Genomic DNA, 23,365 nt, shown 5'->3' on the forward strand with positions numbered 1-23,365 from the left:
TCGAAGTTGAAATCGACGTTAGGCGGCGAGACGTCGAAGCCGCTAACCCCATGAGGGGATGGGAATAGCGCCCTACTTCAAAGTTGAACGTCGAAGTAGGGCACGTGTAGACGATCCGCGTCCCGCAACATTGAAATAGCGGGGTCCGCCATGGCGGCCATCAGCTGAGGGGTTGAGAGACGCTCTCTCTCCAGCCCCTGCGGGGCTCTATGGTCATCGTGTGCAGCAGCCCTTAGCCCAGGGTTTCTGGCTGCTGCTGCCGCAGCTGGGGATCCATGCTGCATGCACAGGGTCTGCAACCAGTTGTCGGCTCTGTGGATCTTGTGTTGTTTAGTGCAACTGTGTCTGGGAGGGGCCCTTTAAGGGAGCGGCTTGCTGTTGAGTCCGCCCTGTGACCCTGTCTGCAGCTGTTCCTGGCACCCTTATTTCGATGTGTGCTACTGTGGCGTGTAGACGTTCCCTCGCAGCGCCTATTTCGATGTGGTGCCGCGCAACGTCGATGTTGACCGTCGACGTTGCCAGCCCTGGAGGACGTGTAGACGTTACTCATCGAAATAGACTATTTCGATGTCGCTACATTGAAATAAGCTACTTCGATGTAGGCTTCACGTGTAGACGTAGCTAGTGGGTGTTCTGCTGAATGTATCCAGGCTCTGGTGCAGCAGCCACTGGTGACATATGCTCTGTGGAATCCAGAGCTAGCTCTCTGTCTCTTCCACTGACTTGCTTCCCACCCCTCACCCTTTCGAAGGGGTGTCCCGCATTGTTCTTCTCCTCACGACCCCATTCAATTACGTACGTATCTGCCCTCGCTGCCCCTCTGCGTCAGCCCCATCCGCACACAGCCATAGGAGAGCTCAGGACAGCCGCCCCAGCCCCCGTGCACTGGGGAACCCATGGCGGTCACCTCAACCGTTCCTATGGACAGGACCCAGGGTGGCCCCAGGGATTACCTGGGGGACTGATTGTGTCAATCAACCACAAAGTCTAGATGTCCCCTGGGACATCACGTACTCCGCCATATACCTCCCACCGCAACTGGAAACTCACCCTGAGCATCTGAGGTCTGTTACTTTATTAACTGCAGTGGACTTAGGCCAATGTAGAATTGGCCCAAGCTCTCTGGCATGCTCGTGGTGGGGCTGGCAGACGGGGACACCCAGAGCAGGACACCGTTTTGGCACTGGAACACATGGCAGCTAAGTTCTAAGCGTGCACCCACCTGTACGTGAGCTTTGTCACAGCTGATTTCTTTACCCCTTGTCTCGCTCCGACTCCAGGACAGCAAGAGTTCTGTGAGCAGTGCGCCTAAAAATTAAAATTCAGGAGAACGTCCTGAGTGTATCCATGCTGCCATATACAGGAAAGGGGTGGTGTTTCTTTCAAGAGCTGGTGAACCCTCTGCTGGCACCTTGTGTCCTTTATGTTAGAAACCTGGCAGGGTAGCTGTGTGTATATGTAACTGACCCTTCAGTATTGTAAATCGGGTTCTTTGGTTCCCACTAGGCCTGTTGGCTTCACAGATTCATAGAGTCCATTCCCAGGGGATGTCAGGGAGGGACCACTAGCTAGCCTGATCTTCTACACAGAGACCTGCCCCAAAACAATGCCTGGAGTAGATCCCGTAGAACAGAGGTTCTCAACCTGGGGTACACGCACCCCTTGGGGGCGTGTGGTGCCCCTTCTAGGGGAGCGAGCCAGGCCAGATTTTTTTAGACGGTAAATCATTGAAAACACAAATTAAGCACACACAGGCACGTAAGTACAACTACTTTGTTTCATCAAACCTACGTATTTATTAACATTATATATTTTTTAACTACTGCAATGCACAAACAAAAAAATTATTTTCACGTTTTTAAGCTAATTGCGTGAAATTATCTCGCTACAAAATGCAGCGTGCCACCTCACTGTGGGGTATTTCTTGACGCATGCGCAGGTGATAACGCAGCAGTGCAGACGCATTTTTTGCATTCAGTTAGCCACTCACCATTAGCACGTTGGTCACAGTTTGATTCCACAGCAAAACCCTGCAACATCTCTGGGTAGTACTTGTGTATTTTTGTACACCTACTGTACTAGTATTTGTGGTGCGTAATAACCTAAAACTCTCTTACGTATATTTAACAAGTATTTAAAAGTGCATAGGCCCCCCGTCTCCATTTCTGATTTTTTGATCAGGGGAGCGAGAACGTAGTTTGAGACGCAAAGGTGGGGCAGGCTGCAGTGGAAATTAAGAACCGCTGCTCTAGAAGAGCATCCGGTCTTGATTTACAAATTGTGCGTGGTGGCAAATTCATCGTGGTGGGTCATTCCAGTGGGCAAGTGTTCTGACTGTTAAATCATGTACTGCTTATTTCCAGCCGGTATCTACCTTTAGCGTCCAGGGGCTGGGTCAGGTTTCCCCTTTCTCTGCCAGACAGAGGAGACTTGTTCCCACTTGTCCTTGCTGACAGCCTTCGCCACCAGCGCCAAATGGTGAGACCGGCTAGTGCTGGGGGACTGGGATGATGAATGGTGGCTGAGGAACTTCCGAATGACCAGGTGGATGTTTGAGGACCTCTGCCACTGGCTCACCCCAGTCCTTCAGCACCAGGACGCGTGGATGCAGCCTGCACTTCCAGTGGAGAAGAGGGTGGCAATGGGATTGTGGAGGCTGGCCACCCCAGGGAGCCGCTGGTCCATCTGCCATCAATTTCGGGTGGGCAAGGCCACTGTCGGGGCAGTGCTGCTAGAGGTAAGCCTGGCTCAGACCACAGAACCACCCGGGACGGGCTGGGGTGGGGGCACTACTGGGAAAGGGGAGGGGTTCACCTTCACTGCCTCTTGGTTAGGACAAGCGGATGGAGCTCCTGGATCTGGGTTAAAGCCCTGATTTCTGATCCTTTAATCGCTCCCTGCTCCAAACCTGTTCCAATTTATCAGCGTGTGTTGTGAGCTGGGGCCACCGAGCTCCAGCCATGGTTGCTGTGCCAGGGGTCCAATGAAGTGGGGCAGGAGGCTGCAGCTGGCCAAGTGTCTGGGCTGGAGGGGGACAGGACAGCAGGAGCAAGGAGAGCGGCATGCGGTCGGGTGCTGTCAGGGGTTAGCAGGATCCGTACTGTCCTTCCTCCCGCTAGCAGCCTGCTGCTTTTCCTCCCTGGTAGTTGGAGCTTTCTCCATGAGCTTTCTCCCTGCTGCTGCCCTGGCTTGGACACCTAGCCAGAAGCTGCTGTGCATAATTTAATGCCCTCTCCCCCGAGGCCTGTGAGAGTGAGAGGCTCCGGCACGTGGGACAGAAGGTGAAGAGCCCTGGTCCACTCCGTGCCACGATAGTATACACACAACCGATTCCTGTCCCTGCTGCAGGCGAGAGCTGCCAGCTCGGCTCAGTATACCATTGCCTGCTCAGGATAGGCAGGAGTTTTGGGATTTCTGACCCCCATGGAGATGGGGGATTCAGCCAAAAATCTTGGGAGTCCTAGAATTCTAGGGCTGGAAGAGACGTCAGGAGGTCATCAAGTCCAACCCCTTGCTCAAAGCAGGACCAACCCCACCTAAATCATCCCAGTCAGGGCTTCGTCAAGCTGGGCCTTAAAAATCTCCAGGGATGAAGATTCCAGCACCTCTCTAGGCAACGCATTCCAGTGCTTCACCTGCTCCTGGTGAAATAGTTTTTCCTAACATCCAACCTACACCTCTCCCTCTGTAACTTGAGACAATTGCTCCTCGTTCGCTCATCTGTCACCACTGAATCTCTCCATCCTCTGTGTAATCCCCCTCCAGGTAGTTGAAGGCCACTATCAAATTGCCTCTCACTCTTCTGTAGACTAAGTCACCCTAAATCATAGAATCTCTGGGTTGGAAGAGACCTCAGGAGGTCGTCAAGTCCAGCCCCCCTACCCAGAGTAGGACCAACCCCAGCTAAATCATCCCAGCCATGTGGGACTTAAAAACCTCTAGGGACAGAGATTCCACCACCTCTCAGGTAACGCAGTCCAGTGCCTTCCCACCCTCCGAATGAAATAGTTTTTCCTCACATCTGGCCGAGGCCTCCCCCCACACAGTATCTTCAAACCACTGCTCCTTGTTCTGCCATCTGTCACCACTGAAAACAGCCTCTCTCCATCCTCTTTGGAGCCCCCTTTCAGAAAGTTGAAGGCTGCTATCCAATCACTCCTCACTGTTTTCTTCTGCAAACTAAATAAGCCCAGATCCCTCAGCTTCTCCTTGCAGGCCATGTGCTCCAGCCCCCTAATAATTTTGGTTGCCCTCTGCTGGACTTTCTCCAATGCATCTACATCATTTCTGTGCTGGGAGGAGGGGGCAGAACTTGATGCAGTGCTCCAGAAGAGACCTCACCAGTGCCGAATAAAGAGGATTTGTAACTTCTCGGTTGGCATCTTCGGTTTCCTGTTATGTTATAGGGCAAGGTAACAAAGAGCCCTGGTGGTGTTTCACTGTACCCTTCAGAATCCTGGATCCCTCGATCAACCCTGTCTGCATTCTCCTCTCCTGCAATCCCCAGTGAGGGGTAAACTCCACCCCTACCGCCAGTGTTCTCTGGACCGTTTCACTGTAATGTATCTGTTTATTGGGAGGCAACCAAAGCCGAATCCAGCCCTCCAGAGCAGGGCAGTCTACCATCAGGATGATGTATAAAATTGTATAAAAAATGGAAACAAGGAAAAATTACAAAGGATGAATATAGGCAAACAACACAAGAATGCAGGAGAAAGATTAGAAAGGCTAAGGCACAAAATGAGCTCAAACTAGCTACAGGCATAAAGGGAAACAAGAAGGCTTTTTATAAATATATTAGAAACAAGAGGAAGACCAGGGACAGGGTAGGGCCATTGCTCAGTGAGGAGGGAGAAACAGTAACAGGGAACTTGGAAATGGCAGAGATGCTCAATAACTTCCTTGTTTTGGTCTTCACTGAGAAGTCTGATGAAAGAATGCCCAACATAGCGAACACTAGTGGGAAAGGGGTAGGTTTAGAAGTTGAAATAAAAAAAGAACAAGTTAAAAATCCCTTAGGAAAATTAGATGTCTGCAAGTCACCAGGGCCTGATGAAATGCACCCTAGAATACTCAAGGAGCTGATAGAGGAGGTATGTGAGCCTTTATCTATCATCTTTGGAAAATCATGGGAGACAGGAGAGATTCCAGAAGACTGAGAAAGGGCAAATATAGTGCCCATCTATAAAAAGGGAAATACGAATAACCCAGGAAACTACAGGCCAGTCAGCTTAACTTCAGTGACAGGAAAGATAATGGAGCAGGTAATTAAAGAAATCATCTGCAAACACTTGGAAGGTGGTAAGGTAATAGGAAACAGCCAGCACGGATTTGTAAAGAATAAATCTTGTCAAACTAATCTGATAGCTTTCTTTGATAGGATAACGAGCCTTGTGGATAGGGGAGAAGCGGTAGATGTGGTCTACCTAGACTTTAGTAAAGCATTTGATACGGTCTCTCATGATATTCTTATCAAAAAACTAGGCAAATACAATTTAAATGAGGCTACTATAAGGTGGGTGCATAATTGGCTGGATAACCGTACCCAGAGAGTAGTTCTTAATGGTTCTCAATCCTGCTGGAAAAGTATAAGAAGTGGGGTTCCGCAGGGGTCTGTGTTAGGACCGGTTCTGTTCAATGTCTTCATCAATGATTTAGATATTGGCATAGAAATTACGCTTGTTGAGTTTGCAGATGATACCAAGCTGGGAGGGGCTGCGACTGCTCTGTAGGAGAGGGTCATAATTCAAAACGATCTGGATAAATTGGAGAAATGGTCTGAGGTAAACAGGATGAAGTTTAATAAGGACAAATGCAAAGTGCTTTACTTGGGAAGGAACAATCAGTTTCACACATACAGAATGGGGGGAGACTGTCTAGGAACGACTACAGCAGAAAGGGATCTAGGGATTATAGTGGACCACAAGCTAAATAGGAGTCAACAGTGTGATGCTGTTGCAAAAAAAGCAAACCTGATTCTGGGATGCATTAACAGGTGTGCTGTGAACAAGACACGAGGAGTCATTCTCCCGCTCTACTCTGCGCTGGTTAGGCCTCAGCTGGAGTATTGTGTCCAGTTCTGGGCACCGCAGTTCAAAAAAGATGTGGAGAAACTAGAGAGGGTCCAGAGAAGAGCGACAAGAATGATTAAAGGTCTAGAGAATGTGACCTGTGAAGAAAGAATTGAGCTTGTTTAGTTTGGAAAAGAGAAGAGTGAGGGGAGACATGATACCGGTTTTCAGGTATCTAAAAGGGTGTCATAAGGAAGAGGGAGAAAACTTGTTCTTCTTGGCCTCTGAGGATAGAACAAGAGGCAATGGGCTTAAACTGCAGCAAAGGAGGTTTAGGTTGGACATAAGGAAAAAGTTGCTAACTGTCAGGGTGGTCAAACAGTGGAATAAATTGCCAAGGGAGGTTGTGGAATCTCCGTCGCTGGAGATATTTAAGAACAGGTTAGATAGGCGTCTATCAGGGATGGTTTAGACAGTACTTGGTCCTGCCATTGGGGCAGGGGGCTGGACTCGATGGCCTCTCGCGTCCCTTCCAGTCCTAGTAATCTATGATTGTATGATTATCCGTAGTTTTCCTTTGCAGGGCAGCATCGGGCACACTCCTCCCCTGCTCTTGCGAGTTGTAGCTGGCTAGGAATTACTGCTTCTTTAGCAGCTCCTACGGATTCAGAGCCTGTCACTGGGGGTAGCTCCTGTCTGTTCCATGTGGCAATCTGCCTCCTCTTATGGTGTGATCACAAAACGAAGTCTGAGCCTGTAACTCTCCGCCCTGCGAGAAGTTAGCCCGTTAGCTCAGGTGGTAGCAGATCCATGTGTTTAAACCCTGCCGGTGACCCACCCAGGCATCATGTTGTGATGGTACACGGGAAGGGCAGCCTTGATTTGCTGCTGAGCATTTCTGTCGTTTATCAACCGTATCAAGACTTCACCCGCTTGGTTGAGATCCAGCTGGAGTTTGCCCCAGCCCGTGGTGTTCGGACCCCACCTCGGTCCAGAGTTACCTGCAGGACACTCCGGCCGGCTGGGGATGCTGTAACGTAGCTCTGCAGGCAGGACAGCCGCACGCCTGTGCTGACTGGAGCGAATCTGCCTCTTCTCTCGAACATGAGGGCCAAACCCTGGCTGCACCGTTAGGGCTTCCTCAGGTGAGGTGACCATCTGCCCTGTTTTTACTGGGACGGCCCAGTGCATTGGGGTAGCAGCCCCCTGCCAGGCTGCCCTGTTCCCCGGTGCCTCCAAGCAGCCGCGCCTGTTCCTTTCTGTGGGCAGCTGCCCCGTTCCCTGGCAACCTACAGCCGCAGCCCCTGCCGCTGGCGTGCTCTGCAATGGGGCAGCTGTCTGGTTGCCCCATTCCCTGGCATGCCAGCCCCCGCTGACAGGGACCCCTGCTGTGGAGTGGCTACTGCATTCCCTGCCCACTTCCCCACCAGGAGGCTGTGTAACCCCCATCCTCCACTCCCCCTCCCGGGGGCACTGCAGACCCCCATCCCCAGTGCCTCAGCAGCCCCCATTGCTGAGGAGCCCTGGCATTGGACAGCGGCCCTGCACCCCATCCCCGGAGGCTGGTGGCCTGTGTTTGCCATAGATCAATGTGTCACCCTATGAAGAGCAGCCTGGCGTATCCAGGCAGGGCAGTGTCAGCTCAGATGACCCCCCCGCACCCAGTTTCTCTGTCTGGTGCCCCACAGTGCAAGGCCCAGCATGGGGGAGAACAGAGACAGCACCGGACCATTTGTCCAGTTTTCCTACTGGTGAGGAGGGGGCAGAGGCCTGTCTCCTACCCTTCCCCCCAGGGGTGCCACATAGGGCAGCCTCTAGCCCCACGGAGCGAGGGAGAGCTGGGCAGGGGGGGCAGGCACCAAGCTGGCTCGTGGTTCTGTCCCTGCGACTCGGGGCTGGCCCCTTCCTGCCGCCCGGGGCCGTCCCAGCAGAGTAGCCAGGCGTGCCTCTCCCGTGGGACGAGGGGCATGCAGGGAGGCAGACAGGAAGAGCAGAACCGTGCGGTGCTGGGACAAAGGGGCCTGGGTGTTAGCCCCCTGGTTAGGCTGCGCATGTTTCCTACTGTCTGGCCGTAACCTGAGATAGGTGCCTCAGTTTCCCTAGCACAGCATCAGCGCCTAGTGGGTGATGGGAGTTTCGGTGTGATGGCTTCTCACACCTGTGCAGTGATGCTTCAGGCTCTTTGTAACCTAGGCAACCAGGTGACACCTTATGCCCAGGAAACAGGACAGAGGCAGGAGGAGGGGGCCTGGCTGGTTTGAATTGGAACTGGGCTGTGGAGTGGGGCAGTCTGGTCTGGCTGGAGAAGGAGGAGGGAGGACAAGGGCCCTGGCTCGGGGAACCCCTCTGGGCCCCTCTCCCCAAGATGGATGGTAACTGATGGCTTCTGGTTCCCATTCTCCCTGCTGAGTATGCATCACGTCTGCCTGTGAATGGGGTGCTGGGCCTAGGGATTCGCTGAAGCTGGCGGCCTGGAGACACCAATGTGACACGGCACAGCAGCAGCACGAGGCCCTTCTGGAAGCGCTGTGTGTGGGTGGAGATGGGGAATTATTGTCCTGATCTCCCCAATGCCCTGAGCCGTCACCGGCCAAAGCCAGGTGCTGTGTGAATGAGCAGGTTAAAACAGCACCAAGCCCCCTGCTCCTAAGGACACTCTGCCTGGCCCAGAACAGACCCATCCAGGATCACAACCCCCACTTCTCCTGCCCTGCTTTGCATCCGGCTGGCAGGACCCTCACGCGCATGACTCACTCGCTGTCTCCCTCCAGGACTGCAGCGAGGTGGGGGTGGAAGCAGAGGCGGGGGCGGGGGCTGGAGCCCCTGCCAGAAGGCACCGTTGGTGGTCTGGGGCGGTACGGAGGGACAGCGTGTGACTAGCTGGCCCCAAGAGGGAAGCTCGGCCGAGGAGGAGATCCTGTTTTAACATCCCAGTCCCAGAGTGATCCCCCCAGCCCAGGTCAGGGAGGTGCATTAAACCAGGCACAGATGTGGGACTTTGCCTTATCCCGCAGTCACCCAGTTTTCCTGCCAAAAAGCTCAGGAACTGGCAGGGGTTTGAGCCAGCCTCTCCTTCTGGCTTTGCAAAATGCCTGCGGGGAGGGAGAGGGAGCTGAGGGGTGGCCAATGTTCCCGCTCATTTTTTTTCCATCCAGGTGTGGAATAACTTTTGTTATATGCGCCAAGGCATGTGTGGATGTGCACCACAAGGAGGAAAAGATGCTGCTGACTGTGGGTGCTCTGCTAATCAGCTGGGTGGTATTGGTTGCCCAAGAGCTCAGCTTCCAGGGAACACTAAGGGTGACCCACAGCTGGCCTGGAGTGGTGTGTCCTGATTCTGCCCTGGAACAGGGGACCCCAGGGTGGTGTGCCCCAATTCTGCCCTGGAGCAGGAATCCACAGGGCGGTGTGCCCCGATTCTGCCCTGGAGCAGGGATCCCCAGGGAGGTGTACCACAATTCTGCCCTGGAGCAGGAATCCACAGGGCGGTGTGCCCCGATTCTGACCTGGAACAGGGATCCCCACGGCAGTGTGCCCCCATTCTGCCCTGTAGCAGGGATCCCCAGAGCAGTGTTCCCCTGCTCTAACCTGGAACAACTATCTCCCCTTGTTTTGAGAGAGAGGCAGCCCCTGGCCTGTCAGTCTTAGGCTTGGCCACACAAAGCTCCTCTAAGGGACCCGGAATAGACGCATACTCCCAGTTCTCCACCGAGGTGCAGTTTTTCTCCAAGAATGCTACTGCCCCTGCTGCTGCCCGCATGCTGGAGGTACTGCAGCTATGCAGTGCTTTGGGGAACGGAAGGCACATTTTCAGAGCCATGAAGTCCATAATCTGTCTACCTACACTTTCCAAGACCTCCCAGTGCAACCGGCTGGCACCACACAGAGCGAGCGGTGTTTTGCACATTGACTTCCAGCCTTTGCACAAGGGACTGTAGGTTGTGTGCGTAAACATAAGAGAGTCCCTCCCAAACCGGGTGTAACTGCCCACAGGCGGCCTCAAACTCCGAACCTCTGGAACTTATTATTGGAGCCTTTAGGGTCTGAGCTAAAAGCGAGCTAGCTGCAGGGGCTAGATGGGGATGCTGGAGGAAAACAAGCGGTTAATTCTCTTTCCTGGGAGTGCCATGGTGTTGAACTGGAAGACGAGTGTGTTATAGTGCCTAGCTGAACCTCTCCCTATCCAAGGGACTCACAGAGCTGGGATCCCTGTGTATCCCACACTGAAGCTGTCTCCAAAATATGGGTTTAAAAGGCCGTAATACCAGGACAGCCAAGACCTCCCCCCAGCAGAAGCGATGCAATTTCAATCGGCCTTGCAGTCCCATGTCTGGGGGAGGAAGAAGGTTCTGAAACACGAGCTGTTAAATTAGAGACATTGGGCGGCTTTTGGTTTCTGCATTTCCTCCATCTCTGTCTCGCTCCTTCCAAAAATAGATGGCTGGCTAGGGCTGAGTGTGTGGGTCTCCCCCTGATGCCCAGACAACAGCCCCAGGATGCCAGTGGTGTGGGGCGGGGCCCCCACAGCACTACATTTAAAAGCTGTTTTGCTGCTGTCTCCCTGCCCACGCTGTTGGGAGTTGCTGACAGTTCCCCAAACCCGCGGCTCTCTCTTCCAGGTCCTAAAAGCAGCCACCGTGAGAGGAGCCGCTTGCACTGCGAGACAGGGATTTGCAATGGCACAGGACTTCTACACATGATGAATACAAATTTGCACCTCGGCACTAGCGGACTGCTGTGTCCTGAGCTTGGCGTGTGACTCCTGGCACTGGCGTGTAAATCTGATCATGGTTGGATGCTTGGTGCACCTGGCGACTGGCCGTGTGAATGCTGACACGAGCGCATGGGATTAGGGGGTAACATAACTGGAGGTTGTGGGGGTGGGAACATGGTTAGGCTGATACTCTGACTCAGCCACGATTCACTTAAACCCTTGTACCCCGGGTGGAGCACAGGTCATCTACAAGTCTCCTCCACTTCACTCTGTCTCAGGACAAAACTTCTAGTTGACCCCAGTTGTTGTCTTTGAGGCTCAGTAGATCTTCCACACATTGTCTGAGGTCTTCCTCTTTTGCAGTTTCCTTGCAGGTTCCATGGGAGAGCTCGACGGGCTCTGCTGGATGATGGTTTTCTGAGAGTGTGGCCCAGCCATCCCTACTTCCTTCTCCTGATTTGAACATCAAGTGGTTCTTGTCCTGCTCTGTTCCAAAGCTCCTCATTTGTGACCAAGTCTTGCCATTCGATGTGAATGATGTACCATCTGTTTGTGAATGTCTGTAGCTTGTGTTTTGAAGACTTTTATAGTACGCCAGCTCTCGCAACCTTACAAGAGCTCATTCTTCACGCTTGTGTCGAAGCTCCACCTTTGCATTTTTGCAAATATTATTGGTGATCTCCATATGGGATGGAGAGTTTTGAATGCAGCTGTTGCTTTCTCTATCCTGGCATTGATATCCTTGTCTGTTCCTTTGTCTCTGCCCATAACACTCCCTGAGTAGGTGAACTGCTCTACATTTTCCAGGCCATCCCCTCCTAGTGTAATGGTGTTCAGATTGACCGAATAGCACCTCTCAGAGTGATCACAGAATCATTGAACAATAGAGCTGGAGGAGACCTAAAAAAGCCAACGAGTCCAGTCCCCTGCTCTGTGCAGGACCAAACCCATCAGACCAGCCCAGCCAGGACTTTGTTGAGGCGAGACTTAAACACCTCCCGGGATGGAGACTCCACTACTTCCCTGGGGAGACCATTCCAATGCTTCACCACCCTCTAGTGAAAAAGTTTTTCCTAAAGTTCAACCTGGACCTTCCCAGCTGCAACTTGAGACCATTGTTCCATGTTCTGCCACCTGTGACCACTGTGAGCAGCCTCTCTCCAGCCTCCCTTCAGTAAGTTGAAGGCTGGTATCAAGTCCCCCCTCAGTGTTCTCTTCTGCAGACTAAACAGTCCCAATTCCCTCAGCCTTTCTTCATAAGTCATCTGCTCCAGCCCCCTACTTATTTTGGTCGCCCTCCACTGGACCCTCTCCAGTGTATCCACATCCTTCCTATAATTGGGGGCCCAGCACTGGACACAGCACTCCAGATGCGGCCTCACCAAAGCCGAATAAAGAGGAACAATCGCTCCTTTGAGTCTACTGGCAACGCTCCTCTTGATGCAACCTAATATGCCATTTGCTACAATAGCACACTTGACTCATGTTCAGCTTCTCGTCCACTACAACTCCCAGGTCCTTGAGTTGCCTGAGTAGAACTCCCCCTGTACATAACTTTTATAGACTTTGAAAAAGACTCAGACAGGGCCAGGGTTTTCTTTACTAACCTTGGGGTGTCATCCAAGAGACAGCCATTCCAGTGGCCAAGCACCCGCCACTCGTGCCGAGGTCCTGGCATCACACTGGCTCCTACGGAAACACACCTGGTGTGTTCCTGGGTGGCTGAACGAGCAGCAGGAAGGTGGACAGCTCAGTGTGAGCAGCTCCTAGCTTGCTGGTGGGGCTGAGTAAGGACTGAGCCCACGGAAGGCTGCAAGCAGAGGGTGTCTCCAAAGGGGAAGCCTTGGGGATATGGCCCCACACCAGACTGTGTACCCTAGAAGGGATTTGCTCTGTTTCACATACACTGTGAGAGTCGGCTTGTGGCTGAGCCACCGAAAAACCACCTGAGAAACTACCCAGAGGTCCCTGAGACGGAAGCTCAGCTGACCAGAAGGGGGTGTTTGCAAGAGGTAAGTGCCACACCCCAGCTCAGAGGCCACAGGTGGTCAGTGGTGGAGGGAGGGCTGTCCCAAGGGGGTGGGACATGGGGCAATCCCCTTATGTCCCAGATGCAGGGCCTGGGACAACCCTCCCCCATGCTGCAAGCCCCTTGCCTTTCCCCCCGCTGCCCCCTTATGCTGTCCCTGACCATCCAGGCTGGGGCTTACCTGGGTCATGGAGAAGCAGGTCTCAGCCAGCCAGGTGGATGCAGTACAGAGCAACAGAGCCCCAGGTAATTCTCCCCCCTCCTGTCCGTAGGATGAATGGGACAGCCACTGCAGAGCCCCCAGAAGTGTGGGGCCTGGGGCAGCTGCCCCACCCCATCCCATGGGTCTGGGTGCAGGGGATGGCCTTCAGTGAAGCAGGAAGTTGTCTTGGTAGCCTGGGTCAGTAGGTAGCATGTCCCCCATTAGCCTGTGGTGTAGTAGGGGGGCCAAAGGGGACACCTTGCTGGTGAGATGGAAAACCAGGGTCCTGGCCACTGGTGATCCCATCTGAGCTCCTGCTAAGTTGTGTGACTGCTCAGCTTCCCATTGAACCCCACGCAGGGGCACAGAGAGATCTCTCCCCAGTCAGTGGAGAGAAGCCCCCAGCTCCAGCCTCGAGGTTTCCGGGGGCACCCACCCCTTTCCCTAGTACCCAGCTGCCCAGCTAAGCGTGAGCCCCCACCTCCTCTGTGCCTTGAACCCCCCTGTCCTGAGCACCCTCCTGCACCCCAAAGCCTTCATACCTGCACCACAACCCCAGCCTACAGCCGCTCCCTAAACCCGGAGCCCCCCTCCTGCACCCTAAACCCCTCATGCCCACCCCCATTCCAGAGTCTGCACCCCCCAGCCAGGGCCCTTGCACCCCAAGCCTTTGTCCCAACCCTAGAGCCCAGATCTCCCGCCAGAGCCCACGCACTCCTGCACCCACTCACACAAAGCCTTCCTGAGAACCTGGCAACCCTGGGGTGGAAAATATCAGCGGGAACACTGGATCCAATGATGTTTTTCTAGATGTTGGGGGTTTGCCCTGAGGTTGTGGCCAAACTCCCCACCCATGAGCATTAGGGCCTCCCAAAACCTGAATACAGGCCCAGGGCCGGCTTTAGCAAAGGGCAGCGACCTCCTCTGGCGAGTGCTTTGAGCCGTACGGGTGACAAGCGCTGGACAAGAGGCTGGGCAGTGGTCTGATTTCCCAGGGACCCGTCCCACCCGAGAGTTGAGCTGTGCAGCACAACTTGGGAGCGTTCCCAAAAAAAACACTCCGGGGCTTTACACAATTTCAGGCGCAGCCTTTCCTGGTTGGCGGGGGGGTGGGTTTACGACTGCCTTCTGGTTTCCAGGGGACATGCCACTGCCCCCTGCCCGTTTGCATTAATGACAGGCGGGAGGGGGCAGTGCCCTGTGATGAGGCCGGAGAGAGTTACTGACCCATGGCACAGGGCAAACCTGCCAGGCAGGAAGGGGGTCTGCCCCATAGCGCTGCCAGGCCAACCCCACAAGACCTCTCCTGTGCCTTGATGGGATAAAGTGCCAAGCCTGGCACAGACCCCACCCCCGAGCTGATCCAAGCTGCCTGCACATATTTCCCTCCTTCCCAGGGCTGGTTCCCAAGTTCAGCTCCCTCCTTTGCAACGCTGCGCGCCCCCACCCGCGCCGGGGCCCGCTCCGGGTGTAACGTCCCCCCCCGCCCCACGCCTGGGCAGTGCCAGGCTTTTCCCACGTCCCTTCCCCCTCCCCCGCCCCCGCCCCCGCGGCGCTGGAACCAGCTGGGAGGAGGGGCTCAGTTCTCCGACCAGGGCACCCCCGACAGCCACCGGCCGGGGCGTGGGGCTGGCCGGGCGCCCCCGGCCGCCGCGCACGGGAGGCCGAGCCAGGACCTTTGCGAGGAGGTGAGTGGGGCCCCTCTTCCGCCGCGTGGGGCAGCGGGACGGCCGGATCCTGCCCGGGGCGCCGCAGCGGTGCAAACACCGCCTAAGCCGGAATGGGGGGGCGGGGAGGCTGAGACCCGCCGGCGGGGACCCCGCAAGCCGGAGCCGCGGCGCTAAAGGCGGGGGGTTGCGGGGGGCGCAGCTGGGAGCCCGCGGGCCCCAGAGGAGTTTCCCAAGGGGGCTGGGGCGGAAGGGGGCGGGCGGAAGGGGGAGCCCGGCTGCGCCGAGTTGGAGCTGAACTTTGTCTGGTGCCTGCAGACGCGTGGGGGGCGGCGGGCTGGGGGCCGGGTTATGGGGCTGCCCGGGCAGCGTTATGGGGCCGGACGGGCGGCGCTATGGGGCTGGGCGGGCAGCGCTGCTGGGGGGGGGCTCGCAATGAGGCCGGGCGGGCAGCGCTATGGGGCGAGGCGGGCAGCGCTGGCGGCCGGGCTATGGGGCGGGGAGGGAGCGGGGCGCGCTGCCAGCTGGGGGGTGACCCACTTAGGCGGGGGCGGGGGGGGGGAGCTGTGCTCGCTCCGGAACGGGGAGGCGCGGGAGAAGTGCCGAGGAATTCCAAGCTCTCCCCGCGGGACGTCCCTCGGTCACCATGGTGATGTGAGGATTGGCGAGCCCCGCCGGCCAATCGGGAGAGGGCGGCGGCGAGCGGCGCGCGGGGAAGTGTCGCTGGCCAACGGGAACGGGGCGGAGGCGGGCGTCCGGAGAGCTGGTGGTTTAACAGGCCATTGAGGGCCGAGGCTGTAACGTCATTCGCTGCGGCGAGGGCGGGCGCTGAGGCGTTCCCGCCCCCTTCTCTGGGTCCGGGCTGTCACCCGCTCCCAGGCTCTCGGCGGGCGGTTGGGGTGAATGGACAAACCTGGTGGGATCGCGGGAAACTTGGCCACGCCCCTGAGCGCGGGGGCGGGGGGAGTGGCCGGGCTCCCGAGCGTCAGGCCGGATGAGGGGGGTTGCCGGCGGAGAGGGGTCCGGATTAGAGAGACACCCCCCCCGCAGTCCCTCCGCGCTGCAGAGACCCGCGGGATGGTTTAGTGGCTGCTGAGCTCTGTCGCGTTTCCAGGCCGGACCCCGCCACGGAGCCCAGAGGTCCAGAAAAAGAATTGCCGCCTAACTGGGTCTGGCCTGGAAATGCCAACAGAGCCGGGGAAGTGGGTCTGTCCCCTGAACCCGCGGCACCCGATCAGTCACTTCCTTGGTGTAAGCCTCGCCCATGCGGGCTGAGCTAACCTGGTTATCCCCAGCCTGGCTCTGGCTTATTTATAGCTGGCCCTGCAGATTTCCAAGCCCAGCATCTGATGAAGTGAGTCTGTGCTCACGAAAGCTCATGCTCAAAACTTTTCTGTTAGTCTCTAAGGTGCCACAGGACCCTTCGTTGGTCTTTGAAGTGCTACAGGAGTGCTGGTTGGTTTTGTCAGATACCTCTGATACTAACTGATAAGTTACTGTCCAGGAATACTCAGCACTCTCTGGCCAGGCACCTGCACGGTTGCTCTGTCTTTCTCTCTCTCTAGAAAGAAAATAATTCAAGGTGCTCAAGTTTCCCCCTCTGTAAAAAGAGGCTAATGATACTGGCCTCCTGGGTAAAGCTGCTTGAGACCTGTGAATGCAAAACACTGGCGTAAGAGCTGTGCATTGCAATCGCAAGTGCAGCAGGTAGTACTGCCTGCCGCGTGTCGCTAGAAGACCCGGTTTGCCGTGGCAGGGGTCTGTCTGCTGGAGGCTGAGTTTTTGTTGGAAAGTTCTAACAACAAAGTCGCAGCTGTTTTCGGGGAAGGGGGGTTGGAGAAAATGCATCATTTGCCAATGGCAAAATAGTTATTGCTATTCTTTCAGTGGGAAGCTCTAGTCCCCTTCATCCCCCCCGCCATTTTTTGGGGGGCAAGAATGTGAAATTTAGCAGGGCAAGGTCACCCTCAGGCCAGGGATTTTCTTTTTACTTTCCTAGTGAAAACTGCTCCGTATGGGGCCTCTGAAAATAATCTCAGTTCACATATGCCCCATAGAGACTTGGTAGCTTGGCAGCTAAGTTCTCTGAGAAGTCCTTCTGCTCTGAGAAGGATCTGGCCCATGACCAGATGAGTCAGCAGCAGCTAAGGCTCCATGCTTATGCATGCTCTCAAAACTCCCATGGCTAGCCCCCAGACTATGGGGAGGAGGAAGAAGCTGTAGAGGGGTGAGGCACAAAGAGTAAGAGAGGGGGAGGGGGCGGGGAGAGGTTGTGGGGCTGGCTAGAATAAGAGGGGGCAGAGATAGGTGGGAGGTATATGCTATAGGATGAGGCAGGAAAGAAGGGTCTGTAACCACTAGACTGCATATCCCTCCAGAGCCTGGTATTGAACCTTGGGTTACCTGAGTGTTACCGAGCTGCTTGTCAGCAAATAGCTGTGACACATGCTCGTGAAAGATGCGTTTGATCCCTCTGTAGTGGCTGGCCCTCTTGAAGAACAATAGCCAACAGCTGATTTTACTAGGACTACAGTGTTGGGTCAAGTGGTAGCTGGCTGAGCTGTGGAGTACCTGTTAATGGTTCCACATGAAGCAATTTCTGTTTGTTTTTTTTTTTTTTCAACCTAGGACATTACATGCACAAAACTACATCAAAAGAACGTCGGTGTTGGAACATCACGCTAATTAAGAAATGGATAATTCTTGCCTAGGTGCAGGGTTTGGATGGTGGCCGCTAAACAGGTCATAGTCATAGGGCTGGAAAAGACCTCAGGAGGTCCTGGAGTCCAGCCCCCTGCTGAAAGCAGGGCCATTACCAATTAAATCATTGCAGCCGGGGCTGTGTGAAGTGGGGACTTACAGGACTCTAGTGATGGAGATTCCACCACCTCCCTAGGTAACCTGTTCCAGAGCTTCACCACTCTTCTAGTGAAATGTTTTTTCCTAATATCCAACCTAGGCCTCCCCCACTCCAACTTGAGATCATTGGTCCTTGTTCTGCCATCCTTCACTACTGAGACCAGCCTCTCTCCATCCTCTTTATAATACCCCTCTGGGTAGTTGAAGGCTGCTATCAAATCCCCCCTCACTCTTCTCTTCTGCAAACTAAATAAGCCTAAATCCCTCAGCCTCTCCTCATAGGTCATGTGCTCCAGCCCCTTAATCATTTTCATTTCCCTCCGCTGAACCCACTCCAATGCATCTACATCCTTTCTGTACAGGGGGTCACAGGAGTGGACTCTCGACACGGCCTCACCAGTGCCACATAAAGAGGAATAGTGACTTCCCTAGGTCTGCTGGAAATGCTTCTCCTAATGCACACCAATATGCTGTTAGCCTTCTTGGCTACAAGGGCACTCTGATGGCTCATATCCAGCTTTTCATCTACTGTATTCCCCAGGTCCTGTTCTGAAGTACTGCTGGTGAGTCAGTCGGTTCCCCGCCTGTAGCACTGCTTGGAATTCCTCCATCCTAACTAAAAGACTGTGCATTTGTCCTTGTTGAGCCGCCTCAGATTTTTTGGACCAATCCTCCAGTTTGTCTAGGTCTTCCTGGATCCTATCCCTACCCTCCAGCATAGCAACCTCTCTCCCTAGCTTAGTGACATCCACAGATTTGCTGAGGGTGCAATCCATTCCCTCCTCCAGGTCCTCAATAACGATGTTGAATGAAACCGGCCCCAGCATCGACCTGTGGGGTATTCCGCTTGATAACGGCTGCCAACTAATCCAGCTGTTGATCACTACCCGTTGTGCCCAAGGATCCAGCCAGCTTTCTATCCACCTTACTATCCAAGCCACACTCCTATCCAAGCCACACTCCTTTAACCTTCTGGCAAGAATACTGTGGGAGACCGCATCAAAAGCTTTGCTAAAGTCAAAGTATATCCTGTCCCTTGACTTCCCCACGTCCACAGAGCCAATTACCTTGTCAGAGAAGCCAGTCAAGTTGGCCAGGCATGACTTGCTCGTGGTGGATCCAAGTTGACTATTCCTGATCACTTTTCTCTTCTCCAAGCACTTCACACTGGGTTCCTTGAGGATCTCCTCCATGATTTTTCCAGCGACTGAGGTGAGGCTGACCTAGATTCTCCTCTTTTTTTAAACAAGGATGCTACAATTGCCCTTTTCCAATTGTCTGGGACCTCTCCCACTCGCCTTGAGTTTTCAAAGATAACATCCAATGACTCTGCAATCACATCAGCCAATTCCCTCAGCATCCTCGGAGGCATATGACTCAGCCCCATGGCTTTGTGCCTGTCCAGCTTTTCTAAATAGTTCTTAATCTGTTCTTTCTGTGCTGAGGGCTGCCCATCTCTGTCCCTTTCTGTGCTCCCAGTGCAGCGTTCTGGGATCTGACCTTGTCTGTGAAGACAGAGGCAAAAAAAAATTGAGTGTTTCAGCTTTTCCCACATCATCCTGGGACCACAGGTCCTGGGGCCGCTCTTTGAATGATGATGATACAAGGAAATATTGACTGTCTACCCATGCAGTGAGCATCATCCACCCTAATATATGGAGATACACATCTCATAGAACTGGAAGGGACCTGAGGAGGACATTAAGTCCAGTCCCCTGCCCTCTTGGCAGGACCAAGCAGCATCCCTGACAGATTTTTTTTTTCATTTGTTTGCTCCAAACCTCTTGGCCTCCTCAAGGATTGAATTCAAAACACTGGGTGTAGCAGGTCAATGCTCAAACCGTTGAGCTACCTCTCCCACAGCAGTAAATGAGGTATGTGTACTATTGAAAAAAGGAGAGTATGGGATCCCACAATTCCCAGCTGTACCATGATGCATGAACACAAGGCCTGGGGCAGTCTTAATCCTAACAGTTCCCAGCTTTTGAGTGCTTGACTTTAGTTAGTTTGTTAAAGCCTATTATGCCCGCTGGCGCATAGGGCCGCAATGAAGGTCCTCCACTTCTGTCTTTCTTGGGCCATTTTCTCCAGTGTGTCCCCGTTGTGGTTCATTCTCTTCACGTCTGCCTCAACAGTACGCCGCCACGTTGCCCTGGGCCTCCCACGTTTCCGTCGTCCTTCAGGCATCCAGTGAAGCGCTCTCTTTGCAACGGTGCCTGCCTCCCTTCTTGTCCATCTCCGGCGTCTCCTCATGATGATAGTGGTGATATCCTCCTGGTGGCCTCTCAGGAGCCGATCGTGCTTGGAGATTGTCTTTGGCTATAAAGTGCGAAGTATCTTGCGAAGGCGAGTGGCCTGAAAGGACAAGAGCTTGCCAAGGTCGCACTCTGTCATCCTCCAGCACTCTGAGCCGTACAGTAGTGTTAATATGACACAGCTCTGGTACAACTTAAGGTGGGTGTGGCCGCTGCTGTGTAGATCTTCATACTTCGTTCATGCTTCCGAGGACATTTCTGGCCTTGCTTAGTCTGCTCTGGATGTCGTCCTTGGTGCCTCCATCGTGGCGGATGCTGCTCCTAAGTTCATAAAGCTGTCTGTGCTGGGTAAGTCTGCATCACCCCTCTTGATTGGTGCTGGTGAATCTATGTTGAGAGTCATAAGCTCTGGTTGTTTTTTGGCTTGACTTTGCAGCATTAGTAATCTTTCATGTTGGGTTAGCGTGTACTAAAGTAAACTCTTTCAGATCCGGCAGCCCCGGGACCAGGAGGTTGCCGCATATTCAAATAGTCTGGATAATAGAGAGGAATCAGTGCATAACACTAAAAGAAAAACAAGATTAGACCGTAAGAAACAAACAAAAATTTATGCAGAACCCTTTATTTCCCAACATCAGCAGTATCATACACTGTAAACTTACACTGTATTTGCTGTATTTGTTTAGATTTATTTTCACTATACTGTACTGATGAAAAAGGCGACTAAAATTTACTTGCGGTTAAAATGCCGGTTACTTGAGAGTTTGGGATGATAGAATGCCGGATGTGACCGAGTTTACTGTACACAGACTGGGATTGCAGAGACAGTAGAGCGAGACAGAATATAGGTAAAGAATTTGTCATGATACGGGAGAGATGCTGTGCTGCCGGCTTCGCAAAGAGCTGACATGACAGCCCATTGGGAGAGGGGGCGAAAGCAGTGTTAACCCACTTTTGTAAAGCTTCTGTTTCTGGCCTACTTAGAAGAGGAGACCTTCTCCCCGGTGAACTTCCCCTGGAATCTCTGCTGCATGCCCTTCACAAGGAGGTTGCAGGGAGTCCTCGTAAGGCAGTCTGACAGGTACCTTCCACAGTATACTTAATGCTGCAAGATGAATGATATATGCCCTTGCTAGCAACATCTAGTATGGTGTGGAAAACCCTCCAATAAACTCCCTATTTAATGAGAAAAGAAGAAAGCAAGAAGGAAAGGGAAACATCTGGAAACAGGCCATGTTTATAATAGCTTGCTGAGTGGGCATGGAGGCAGGAAGTCAGAACCAAGACTGGGCTCCGTTTGGCAGCAAGTTGCAAGGTATGCAACGGTGGCTGCTTGGAACAGCTCCCGGCTAGCCCTGGGGGTGCCAGGCATGTGTCGTGCATTGCACGCTGTGGAAATCTCCACGTGCTGTAACATGCTGTGAAATGCATTGTTTGGGACCCTGGGAGCCAGCCCAAGACATGTCTGCTTCTAAGTGGAAGGAATGGCATTGAACTTGAGAGCCAGATGGCTCTGACAACTCTTTTCTCTTGGGAAACTACAGTGGTTGCTATTTTCGTAGAATCCTAGAACTAGAAGGAACCTCGAGGGGTCATCAAATCCAGGCCCCTGCGCTCCAGGCGGGACCAGCACTCTCTCTAGACCGTTCCTGACACGGTGTTTGTCAGCCATGCTTTCAAATCTCCAGTGAAGGAGATTCCATGACCTCCCTAGGCAATTAATTCCAGTGCTTAACCACCCTGACAGTTGGGAAGTTTTTCCTGATGTCCAACCCAAATCTCCCTGGCCGTAATTTAAGCCCATTGCTCCTTGTCCAGTCATCAGAGGTTAATGAGAATATTTTTTCTCTCTCTCCTTGGCCGTTTCTACACAGGCCACTTTCTTCGAAAGTGGCATGGTAATACATGGCCCGAAATATGCTAATGAGGCACAGATGCAAATTCCCCACACCTCATTAGCATAATGTCACGTGATTTGGAGTCCGGAAGACCGTTCTTCCGGACTCCAAAACACCATTTAGAAGCACGGCACCGGGGGAGCTTCCGGAAGGAAGTCCTTCTTCCGGACGCCCCTTCTTCCCAAAAATTTTTGGGAAGAAGGGGCCTCCGGAAGAAGGACTTCCTTCTGGAAGCACCCCCGGGGGCCGCACTTCCAAACGGCATTTTGGAGTCTGGAAGAACGGTCTTCCGGACTCCAAATCACGTGACCGTATGCTAATGAGGTGCGGGGAATTTGCATCCGCACTTCATTAGCATATTTCGGGCCGTGTATTACGAAGTGGCCTGTATAGAAACGGCCCTTGTAATAATCTTTTGGATACTTGAAGCTGTTACCACCTCCGCTGTCAGTCTTCTCTTTTCCAGATTAAGCAAACCCAATTGTTTCAATCTTCTCTTGTAGGTAAGGCTCTAACAAACTCTTTTTGTTCAATTTCATGGTCATGTGAGTTTTTTAAATGGTACATTTCCTGATTTCGGATATTTAAATCTGAAATTTCATGGTGTCCTGACCCACAAAGGAATTATTTGAGGGTAGCAAGGTTATTTGCAGGGAGGTTGTGTCACTGCTGTGTTTACTTCTACCCTGCTGTTAGCACCAGCTCTGCCTTCAGAGCTGGACAGCTGGAGGGTGGTGGCTGCTGGTTGGGAGTCCAGCTCTGAAAGCTGATCAGCTGCCAGCAGCAGCCCAGAAATTGCCAGCCTTATTGCTGCGCTGCTGCTGGCAGGGTGCTGCCTAGCCAACGTTACAACCACCGGTATCCGATTGCCTAGCTCTGAAGGCAGTGCAGAAGTGAGGGTGGCAATACCATAACCCTCCTAAAATAACCTTGTGATTTCCCTGCAAGTTCCTTGTGGGTCACGACCCCCAATTTGGGAAAGGCTGGTCTCCACCCTGAAATCTGTGTTGTACAGGGTAAAAGCATGCCAAAGGCAGATTTCACAGTCCTTGGTGCATTTTGCATGGCTGTAGATTTGGTAGGGCCCTACACATGGGTCATATTTTCTAGAGCTTTGATCATTTTTGGTTGCTCTTCTCTGGACTTTTTCCAATTTGTCTGTGTTTTTCCTGAATTGTGACGCCCAGATCTGGACATCATAATACTCCCATTGAGGCCTAATCAGCTCAGAGTAGAGCGGAAGAATGACTTCCTGTGTCTTCCTCACAAAACTCCCGTTAATACATCCCAGAACGATGGCTTTTTCTGCAGCAGTGTCACACTGTTGACTCATATTTAGATTGTGATCCACTATGACCCCATGACCTCTTTCTGCATACGCCTTCCTAGATAGTCATGTCCCATTGTGTATGGGTGCAACTAACTGATTGTTCCTTCCCAAGTAACAGAGAGAAAGCCCTGCTAGTCTATATACTATCAAAACAAAAAAGCAGTCAAGTAGCACTTTAAAGACTAACAAAATAATTTAGTAGGTGCTGAGCTTTCGTGGGACAGACCCACTTCTTCAGACCATCCATAGCCATACCAGAACAGACTCGATATTTAAGGCCCAGAGAACCAAAAATAGTAATCAAGGTTGACAAATCAGAAAAAAATCAAGGTGAGCAAATCAGAGAGTGGGGGGGGAGTCAAGAATTAGATTAAGCCAAGTATGCAAAAGAGCCCCTATA

General features: G+C 53.2%; 1 protein-coding gene and 2 long non-coding RNA genes across 4 annotated transcripts in view; 2 read left to right on the forward strand and 1 right to left on the reverse strand.

Annotated features, from left to right (window-relative positions):
* Nucleotides 1-18,653, reverse strand: part of LOC142020925 (uncharacterized) — a 31,363-nt gene extending 12,710 nt beyond the window's left edge. The window contains exons 1-2 of the long non-coding RNA XR_012647540.1: nucleotides 18,550-18,653; nucleotides 1,223-1,308 (exon numbers count right to left, since the gene is read on the reverse strand). This is a non-coding gene — a long non-coding RNA (uncharacterized LOC142020925). The remainder of the gene's footprint in view (nucleotides 1-1,222; nucleotides 1,309-18,549) is intronic.
* Nucleotides 7,091-11,432, forward strand: LOC142020924 (uncharacterized). Its single transcript, XR_012647539.1, has 3 exons — nucleotides 7,091-7,156; nucleotides 10,631-10,867; nucleotides 11,089-11,432. It is a non-coding gene; the product is annotated as an uncharacterized LOC142020924 (long non-coding RNA).
* Nucleotides 14,475-23,365, forward strand: part of CCDC102A (coiled-coil domain containing 102A) — a 58,445-nt gene continuing 49,554 nt past the window's right edge. The window contains exon 1 of one of the 2 annotated variants that reach the window (XM_075009216.1): nucleotides 14,475-14,644. The gene's annotated coding sequence lies outside the window, so the exon portion shown is untranslated. The remainder of the gene's footprint in view (nucleotides 14,645-23,365) is intronic. The other variant, XM_075009213.1, reaches the window with a different exon arrangement.

The sequence above is a fragment of the Carettochelys insculpta genome, chromosome 14 (assembly GCF_033958435.1).
Source record: "Carettochelys insculpta isolate YL-2023 chromosome 14, ASM3395843v1, whole genome shotgun sequence".
In the NCBI taxonomy this organism is placed as follows: domain Eukaryota; kingdom Metazoa; phylum Chordata; order Testudines; family Carettochelyidae; genus Carettochelys; species Carettochelys insculpta.